This window comes from Podarcis tiliguerta (assembly GCF_965153285.1).
Source record: "Podarcis tiliguerta genome assembly, chromosome: 8".
Classification (NCBI taxonomy): Eukaryota; Metazoa; Chordata; class Lepidosauria; order Squamata; family Lacertidae; genus Podarcis; species Podarcis tiliguerta.
The window spans coordinates 62,290,797-62,301,076 of NC_139541.1; positions in this window are offsets into that span (position 1 = coordinate 62,290,797).

Here is a 10,280-nt window from a genome sequence, read left to right on the forward strand (position 1 = left end):
GCGCGCGAAGGACGACGGGAAGCTCTAGAAAGCTCTCGTTCATTCCGGGCGCGCGCGGAGTCTAAAGCTCCCACGTTGGTCGCACCGGGGCTTGGTGTTTACTTATGGCTTGAAATAACGATTTAAGGCGTGAACTCAATGGGGTTTACTCCTGAGCAGGCGTGTGGGGTTGCGCTGTAATCTGTGGGTCCCCAGATGTTGTTGAACTACAACTCCCATCACCCCTAGCTAGCAAGGCCAGAGCTCAGGGATGATGGGAGTTGTAGTCCAACAACATCTGGGTACTCAGGTTGAGAACGGCTAAGCCTTGCTTGCATGCGTTTTATCTGTTTATTAAAGTTGCATCTTGACGTTCCTCCAATAAACCCAGAGTGTCATCACAACAACCCTGCGAGGTATTGTAAGTGGAGATTTAACTGGCCCTGGCCCAAGGTCGTCAAATGTGCAGTGCCAAGTTTCTTGACACTGCACATTTCAATCCAGGGCTGCTCACTGCCTCGCACAACAAACGTTAAACGTGCTTTGAGTCTGATGTTCTCCAGCTCTTCAGTTTTAGAATTCCTGAATATTGTATCTTTAAAAGCAACAGGGAGGTAGTTAAGTAATGTGTCCTTTTCAAAAAGAAGGTGGTGGTGGTAGGAGAATTAATCACACCCAAATGTACAACTGAAATGAAAATAACGTATGCCCATCCTGGTAACCACCAACACCACCTAGTGAGTTTATAGTAAATGAAAGATTAGAACAGGGTCCCCGTGGTTTGTAGCTCAGTCTCTTAGCCACCATGCTATGCCATAAATAAATGCCTACTGTACAATAAATGTACTTTAGCACAATCTTATTCATACTTGCTCAGAAATGAGCCCTACAGACAAGGTGTTTAGGATTGCAGACAATTGCATCTTCATGCTTCTTGGTCAGAACTAGGGCCCACCCTCTAGATGTTTGTTGATCTGCAACTCCCACGCTCAGTGACCATGGGTCATGGTGGCTGGGGCTGATGGGAACTGGAGTCCAACAATATCTGGAGGGCCAGATACTGTTTTCCATTTTTGTTGTAGATGGAAAGACATGGAGTGCTAGGAATCCACATCTTTCTTGGCTCTCTCCAGTCTTGTGATTTTGCTTTATTTCAGCATTAGCATTCAGGGCTCCTTTGATCTTCAAAGCAGGATAAAAACAATCCATCTGGGGAAGTCCACCTAAAGCCTTCCTATGGAGCAATCAACAATGCAGGAAATTGCACAAGGCAAGGTCATCAGAGAGAAACACCTTCTATTCCACAGACTTCAAGGGTTAAAGTCCATAGATTTAGGCCTAAAGCCAACTTTAGTTCACAAGCGGTCATTCCCGTTTGTAAAAGTTCTAAGATATGTGCAATTTAAAAAGTTGCTAAGAAATGTACAGCCTGAATCTAACATGTTTACATCCAAGTCTAGTACGTTCACCTCAACTGTTTTACCATGAAATTTCCCTGGTTATACCTGTCCCCAGTAAACCATTGTCCCTCTAGAGCTCCTATTTTTGCCTTTTAGATTGTGTCTTTAAAAGTTTTATACCACTTAAAGCACACTCAAAGCACATTCTTTCACTCAAAGAATTTTAAGTTGGTCTCTAAGGTGCTACTGGACATTTTATTTATTTATTTTGACTCGTCAGACCAACACGGCTACCTACCAAAGAATTCTGGGCACTTTAAGGGCTGAAGGGAATTGTAACTGTGGGCAGTAAACTACACTTGTCAGGATTCTTTGTGTAAAGCCATGCACTTTAAATGTGTCTTAAAAGTATGGTGCATACACAGTCGATTTGTGTGTGTTGTGTGTTATTCCCACAGCAACTTCAAAGTTTGCAAGGCAAAATGAGAACGACATTGTATACATCTTGGGTTCACTTGGAGGAGGTTTAAAAAGTGGAAGAGATATAGAAACAGCTAACCAAAATGATCAGGGGCCTAGAGAAACTCCCCTGTGAAGAAAGGTTGTGACTTTTTAGCTGGGCGAAGGCAGGAGAACATGACGGGTGCATTGCATTGTGGAGAGGCTTTCCCTCTCAAGACCAGAACTCAGGCTAACCCAATGAAGCTGAATTGTGGGAGACTCTGAATAGACAAAAGGAAGTTGTTCTTCATGTAGGGCACAGTATAATTATGGAATTTGCTGCCAGAAGATGTAGTGGTGGCCATGGAAAACTTTGAAAGGGGATGAGACATACTCATGGAGGGCAAGGTGAGGAGTGGCTACTAGTCATCATGATGGTTATGTATTGTTATACACCACCCCAATCTCCACAGCAGTGTGAGATTCCAGGGGTTCCAGGCAGTTACTCAGGGTTTGTGTGTTTCCTTTTGGACAATGAGGCACAGCAGAGACTGTGGTGTCTTTATGATATATGGTTTATTTACACATATATACTGCCTGAGCCTACGATGGAGGAGTTCACAGCATTCACACCCCAAGAGGTTCTGGCTTCTCCCATAGCCACAGCAGCCTCAGACTAAAACAGATTCCAATCATTGCTCTCAGATGTTGCTCTCTGACTCCCTCTCCAGCCCACTGCTTACTATCGGTGTTGCGTAACTCATAACTGCAATCCTAAACACTAACCTAACACTGGCATTGTCTTTTAAACTAACTCTCAGCTGAGGGAGGGAGGAAGCCAACTCATTAGCACATGTGATTTGTCCTTGATCCTTTGTGTTGCCCAAACTATCACCTCAAAAGGAAATAAGCCTGACTAAATTAGCTCATAACACTTGTTGATTCCCTATGATTAAAGAGGTTTCTTGATACACAGCCCAATACACACAGGTCTTGATTAGATTCTAAAATGCGGGAGTTAGGCACACAGTTTTAACACACAGGCCTTAATTAAATTTTAACACTAGCTTGATTCGGAACTTAAGGTGTCTTGCACTGACAAGTCATAACAGTATTATATTCAGGTCAGCGTAGAATCCCTCTGTATAACAGTAGCTGGGGAACATGAGTGAGGAGAGTGCTGTTGTACTCAAGTCCTGATTGTGGACTTAACATAGCCTTTTGGTCGGCCACTGAGAACAACATCCGGTAGAGCCTCTTATGTTCCTTCCCTTAGGAAAGTTTGCTGCTGCTCACCAATCCTATTACTTAGAAGCTCTATTTCACCTAATGAGATTTATTATTGTCTTAGTTTGCCCTGCACGCCTCTCACCTGTGCTGCAGGAAAACAAGGCTGTAGAAGTAGTCATAGCCATCGCTCAGCCTATGAGTTACCCAGCACAAACAGGCAGGTCTCGCTCTGCTTTTCCCAATACAAGGCCACCATGGCAGATTGCCACAGATGCAGTGCTGTCATTGAAGGCCAAAATGTTCAGGAACCGCGGCCTTGGCTGGGCTTAGCGCAAACAGCCTGCCATGTCCTGCAGTTATGAAAACAAACAGGCATGATGGGAATGGACTTTAGCCCTGTGTCCAGAGTGCTCCTTTTGCTTGAGCTGAAGTTGGCTGGGTCAGGTGGCAATGGTGGAGTTTTCTAGGCACAGGAATGGGAAAAATCCAACTGGGGGACACACAGATAATGTTGACCTAGCATTCAGTTCAGGTAGAAATTCCCCGCCTGTGTATATCTAGATAGGGGTTAGAAACACAGGCTGTTTTTCTGTTGGCATCAGAATTACACATTACAGAGGACACTGCCCTGTAAGCAAGGTTTTTGCCATTACCAGGTCAAACTGCGTCAGCTGGACCCTGATTCCACTGACTAAGGTGCATCAGGTGAAGGTTAGGACTGTCCTGTCCTCATGATAGCTAAATAAAACGTATCGTCTGCAGAACAAAGTCCCCTACGTCTAGGGCATCTCTTCAAGCGGTGACTCCTGTAGATACCTGAGGCCCTCTAGTAGGGTGGCAGCTCATGCTCTGTCAAAAAAGAGGAAACATGTCACTATAAAATTGCAAAAGATACTGATTTGCATGTGGTGATTTACAGATACCAATGTAGAGATAATTATTACAATTTAAATAGAAAAACAACACATCTCACCCAAGTGGGAAAGACTGTGCCCATGTGATCTGTGTCTGTGTCCAGGTGCTTCTAACTGTGGATGAGCAACTTCAAGCCCCCACGAGCTCCTGTACAGTGGTACCTCGGGTTAAAAACTTAATTCATTCTGGAGGTCTGTTCTTAACCTGAAACTATTCTTAACCTGAAGCATCACTTTAGCTAATGGGGCCTCCTGTGCCGCTGCCGCGCGATTTCTGTTCTCATCTTGATGCAAAGTTCGTAACCCGAGGTACAGTGGTGCCCCGCAAGACGAATGCCTCGCAAGACGGAAAACCCGCTAGATGAAAGGGTTTTCCGTTTTTCAATGCGCTTCGCAGGACGAATTTCCCTATGGGCTTGCTTCGCAAGACGAAAATGTATTGTGAGTCTTGAGATTTTTCCCCCGCTCCCCACCCCCTTTTTCTAAGCCGCTAAACCACTAGTAGCCTTTTAGCAGCTAATCCGCTAATCCCTTAAGCCTTTAATAGCCGCTAATAGCCGCTAAACCGCTAATAGCGCTACTCCGCTAAGCTGCTAATAGGGTTGCTTCGCAAGACGAAAAAACCGCTAGACGAAGAGACTCGCAGAACGAATTAATTTCGTCTTGCGAGGCACCACTGTACCTCTGTATTTGAATTATTTATATTTCCATATATATATATATATATATATATATATATATATATATATATCCTTATTTATCAACAATTATTAGCCATGATAGGTATGTTCTCCCTCCACTGTTGGAGGTAGTATGGCTCTGAATGCCAATGACTGGAAACCACAGGTGTGCTCAGGTCCTTCTGAGCTTCCCATAGCCATGTGGTTGGCTACTATGGAAACAGGATGTCGGGCCATTATTACTGTTGAGCTTTCTCCGGCCTTGCTAACCTATGACTTCCAAGGCAGAGAGTGGAAAGGATGATTTTCCAGTTTTCTTCCTTACAAGAATCCTTTTCAAATAATGTGCAGGATGTTAAATAGTGGGTAGACATAGCAGACGACGCAGCAATTTCTCCAAAGCAGCTCTTTATTTGTAAGCTGGAACAGAACTGAACAGCAAACAGCTCAGCCGGCCTGCTTTTGTAGGCAGCCGGCTGTCAACACTGTAGCAACAACAACCCAGGGTTTCCCGCCTAAAGTAACTGACGTGGACCTGAGTGAAAACTACATCCACGATACTCCTTTTGGCCAGGGTGAGAACTTCAATACGTAACACAGGATCCGCAGCAAAATGTTGCAGTAACGAATGTTGCTGTTCAGGTTTCCAGCCACTCCACTGCTTTCACACACTCTCTCTCAAGTTATCCAACTTCCACCCAGTCAGTGTTTCATGCCCACTTAGACATCATAGGGCTGTTTAGGCCCCACTCCCTGCCCTGCCCAGGGTCCTTTCTCCTCATTTTTTATTTTAATATTTCTGCAACTTTTGGAATTCCCCCAGGGCTACAGAGAGTGTAGTTGTTGTTGTTGTTGTTGTTTTGGCTCCATGAACAACAGCACTCGCACTCTGAACATTAGAGATAGATGGATTATTATATTCATTGTCATTATTCCTTACCCACTTTTCTACATACTGTTCAAAGCAGCTTATGCAGAATGATTTGCAAAATGCAATTAAAACCCCCAAATAACATGTCACTCAGTGAAATGGCAGCAATAAAACATGGGAGTAGCAATTGTAATAAAAAACCATATCAGACCTGATCATAAAACTGAACGGCAGTCGCCAGAAAATTCCTAAAAGAGCAGAAAAGTTAAACATTAAAAGCCTATCCAAATAAAAATGGCTTCAATCATTGCTTAAACACAAAACGGAGAGGGAGAATCCCTGTGGCAATTCGGAGTAGGGATAGGCAAAAATGTCAATTTTGGCTGCTGATTTTTGCAGTCATCAGTTCTCCACATTTCCGCATCAGTTTGCAAATAGTCTTTAAAAAAAAATCCCCATGAAATTTCACCAGCATTTTATTGCAAATTTCTCATAATACACATTTTCTTATGCCGTTTTGCCTAAGACACACACTTTTGCAAAGCTGTTTCCCCTTCTGTATATATGCACACTTTACCCTAGTGTATACTGTTAATTTGTGGGTGAACATATCAGATGACACAGCAATTCTTCAAACAGCTCTTGTTTATTCACAAGCCAGAACAGAACTGAACTGAAGGGTTCAGCCAGCCTGCTTATATAGAGCTCCAGTACAACGCTACTGTAACAACTTTCTGTAACTATCCAATCACTGAACATCACTTTCAATCCCTTATTTGCATACGTGGACCTGAGTGAAAACTATCTACAGTATCCCCCTGCTAGCCCAGGGTGAGAACTTCAGTACATAACATATACATTTTAGCATTTTGGCTGAAGAACTCCATTGCAGAATTCAGAGCAAATTTTAAAGGATTACTGTATTTCAGTACACAGAGTGTTTAGGAAAGTGTTAATCAGGGAGTAGGTTTGCCTTCAAATGTGAATTGAACCACATTTCTTCCCCCTCCCCACCCCTAGTGGGGAAATGCCACTAGGAAATGCCACTTTTGTCACCAAGAAGGCATCTCAAATGCACAGTGCAAATGATTCTGGGAGCACAAACCTTTCGGGTTCCTCCTTGTTCTACATGAGCTGAGAGCACCAGGGCACAGCTAGAGAATTTTAGACTAAGACTAGTCTTTTTTGTGTGAGAATACTCTTTAGGTGGCAATGCGTATTACTTCACTTACTTCAAAATGTGGAAAGCCAGTCTTGCTGTGTTTGGAGGCCCTCCTGCTAATTCCCCTGAGTGGGGCCCAAAGTCCTGTCCTGATGGTACCAACCAGTGGCAAAGGAAGATGGGTGCTGGTGAATTATTATATTTATTGACACACTGCCTTTTTCTCTGACAAGGCGGCTTACAAATAAAAACAAGAACTGCTAAAAACACAGAAAAACAATAATTTAAAAACAACATGAATGGAATTTATAACTACAGACATATATAAAATCTATTAAAACCATGCCAAAACCAGGAAAGTCTTCCCCTGTCAGTGGAGGGACAAACAAGGAGGGAGCCAGTCAAGTTTGTCTAGTAGCCAGTGGAGCTGTTACAGCAAAGGAATGACGTAAGTAAGCTTTCTTTCAGTGAAGCTGTCTGCCATTTGTAAACCACTTTGAGGTTTGCTTGTTTGTGTGTTCGTTTTACAATCAAGCTGTGTAACATTTTATGAAACAAATCAACAGCTAATTAGTGAACTTGTTGACAAATGAGATTCAAAAATAACTGTTTGGAAAGTAACTCCAAAAAATACTTCCTGTTCTGTGAATTTAACTCAAGGTCAAGATTTCGTTCTTTTGCAGAATTAAGGCAATGTGCAATATTATGTCAACTCTGGGGGAAAAACTTTATTTTATTTTTGTTGCTGCTGCAAAATTCACTTCTACAGTAGTAAATGTATCCTGCAATTCCTTCTTCTGGCACTACATCCTTGATTGACAAGAATTTGAACTGCCTGTTTTGAAGCAGTGCCTATCTTTTGCACTAGCCAGATGTTTGAAATTCCCCAGCCAGTTTATTGTGGTGATGCTGCCACCCTCTGGGAAAGAGAAGTGGAGCATGTGTTATGGCTGTACTAAGAACATAAGAGGGACGTGGACGGCACTGTGGGTTAAACCACAGAGCCTAGGACTTGCCGATCGGAAGGTCGGCGGTTCGAATCCCCGTGATGGGGTGAGCTCCCGTTGCTCGGTCCCTGCTCCTGCCCACCCAGCAGTTCGAAAGCATGTCAAAGTGCAAGTAGATAAATAGGTACCGCTCCGGCAGGAAGGTAAATGGTGTTTCCGTGTGTTGCTCTGGTTCGCCAGAAGTGGCTTAGTCATGCTGGCCACATGACCCGGAAGCTGTACGCCGGCTCCCTCGGCCAATAAAGCGAGATGAGCACCGCAACCCCATAGTTGGTGACGACTGGACCTAATGGTCAGGGGTCCCTTTACCTTTTAAGAACATAAGAATGCAAGAAGAGCCAAAGGCCAACGTAAGAAGTGCCTGCTGGATCAGACCAATGATCCACCTGGGCCAGCATCCTCTTCTCAGTGGCCGACCAGGTGCCTCTGTGAAGCCTGCAAGCAGAGTGTCAGCACAACATCATTTTCCCCTCCTGTGATTCCCAGCAATTGGCATTCAGAGGTTTACTGCCTCCGATAGTGGATTTTAATGTTAGATTTTAAATTGTGGTAACCTGCCCTGAGACCTTAGGGTGAAGGCAGGCATATCATCATCATCAAACATAGTCGTGAATTTGTCTAATTATCTTTTAGAGCCATCCAAGTTGTTGGCCATCACTACTTCTTGTGGGAGTGAGTTCCATTGTTTAACTATCTCTGTGTGAAAAAGAACGTTCTGTTGTCCGTCCTGAATCTTCCACCATTCAGCCTCATTGAATTTTCCCGGACTTTGCTTTGATGAAGAACAAAGCTGCTCTGTCTGCTGTCTCCAACCCATTTTATATACCTCCATCATGACTCATCTTCCTTACCTTTGCTCTAAGCTAAAAAGCGTCAAATGTTGCAAACTCTCCAGAGGTATTCTTCCAATTAACAATCATCAATAAGTTCTCATGAAAAATGGAAATCAATGAACTGGAGAAGAGAAGGTGGCCACCTCAGCTCTATTGTTACTTTCCACTGAAACAAAAATGAGCGCTCATGACCACATTTTAAACAGCAGGAGCTGATTATGCCCCATAGTCACACCAAGGAGAGTCAAAAAGAAAAGCAGCTGAGTTGATTCATAATACAGTGGTACCTCGGGTTAAGTACTTAATTCGTTCTGGAGGTCTGTACTTAACCTGAAACTGTTCTGAACCTGAAGCACCACTTTAGCTAATGGGGCCTCCTGCTGCTGCTGCACCGCCGGAGCACGATTTCTGTTCTCATCCTGAAGCAAAGTTCTTAACCTGAAGCAGTATTTCTGGGTTAGTGGAGTCTGTAACCTGAAGCGTATGTAACCTGAGGTACCACTGTATATTTTACCCCTGCTTTGGGCTGGGTGGGTAGCAGCAATACATACAATGCCCAGTTTATTAGGATCAGCATGACTGCAATCCCATGCATCATTTCCTGGGAGTAAGTGCCACTGAACTCCCAGTGGTGCTTTCTTCTGACTGCAGAGTGCCAACTTGTATTTATTTGGGATGGCTCAAAGCTTATTATGGTGTGCACACCCCTGTTCCTTGTTTTTTATTGTCATCTCAGAGAGTCACTGGTAGAAGCTTAAAATTTCTTTTTTCTGCAGAAGAAGTTGATGGTGAAAGCGGGGGGGGGGGGGGGAGATTTTTCTCCTAGTAGTAGGAGAAAGGGGAAAACTGGTTCATCAAGTCCGGTGTGTTCTAACCTTTGATATCCCCTAGAGCTATCTGTTCTCTGACAAAGAGGCAGAGACTTAATCCACCTTGGGCACATTTGAAGCATTTTCCTTAAGACCACACAAGCCTACACCATTTGGCTTCCTTATCTGTGCAGACCCACAACTGATACTGCTCCCCATAGGAATTTGCTCTTATTTTTCAGGGTCATCAAATGCTGCTTGAAAGGGGAGTTCCAGACCACATGCAACCGATCATACGCTTCCTAAACCAACCAAACCTAAAGGCTCAGACACTACTCAACCTAAACAGCTTTGAACAATTATTTGATACTACCAACACACTGGAAAAAGGAATCATTTCCAAACTATATAAAATCCTCTTGCTACCCCTCCTCTTATTTCATTTTATTAAGAATAAAATGGGGAAAATATTGTGGAGAAGAGCTAGAGGAACAACTATGGAAACAAAATTGGACTAGACTACCATTCGGATCTCTCTCAATTAGGACTTGAGAAAATGCTCTAAAAATAGCACATGTGCCCAGTCAGATTGAATAAAATTAACAATACATCCAAATTCTGCTGGCAGGAATGCAATTTGCCTAGTTCCCTAATAATCTTTTTGCCCCATTCATTCTCTTTTGGGGAAAATTATTCTTTCAAATAATTAATCAGATGACAGGACAGTCACTATGACGAGACCCAAAACTAGCCCTTTTATTTTACTCTTCAGATTAAGAATACAATTAATAAATATCTCATCCTTCGTTGCAGATTGATTAGTGATAAACAAAGAACTGGAAAGCCTTTAACTGCAAAACTTTTTGAAGCTTGAATTTTGCAAGTACGGGACATTGTGCTTATGGACAAACCACCTCATGAAAGGAACATTGATCTGGAAAAAAAGGACTCGTG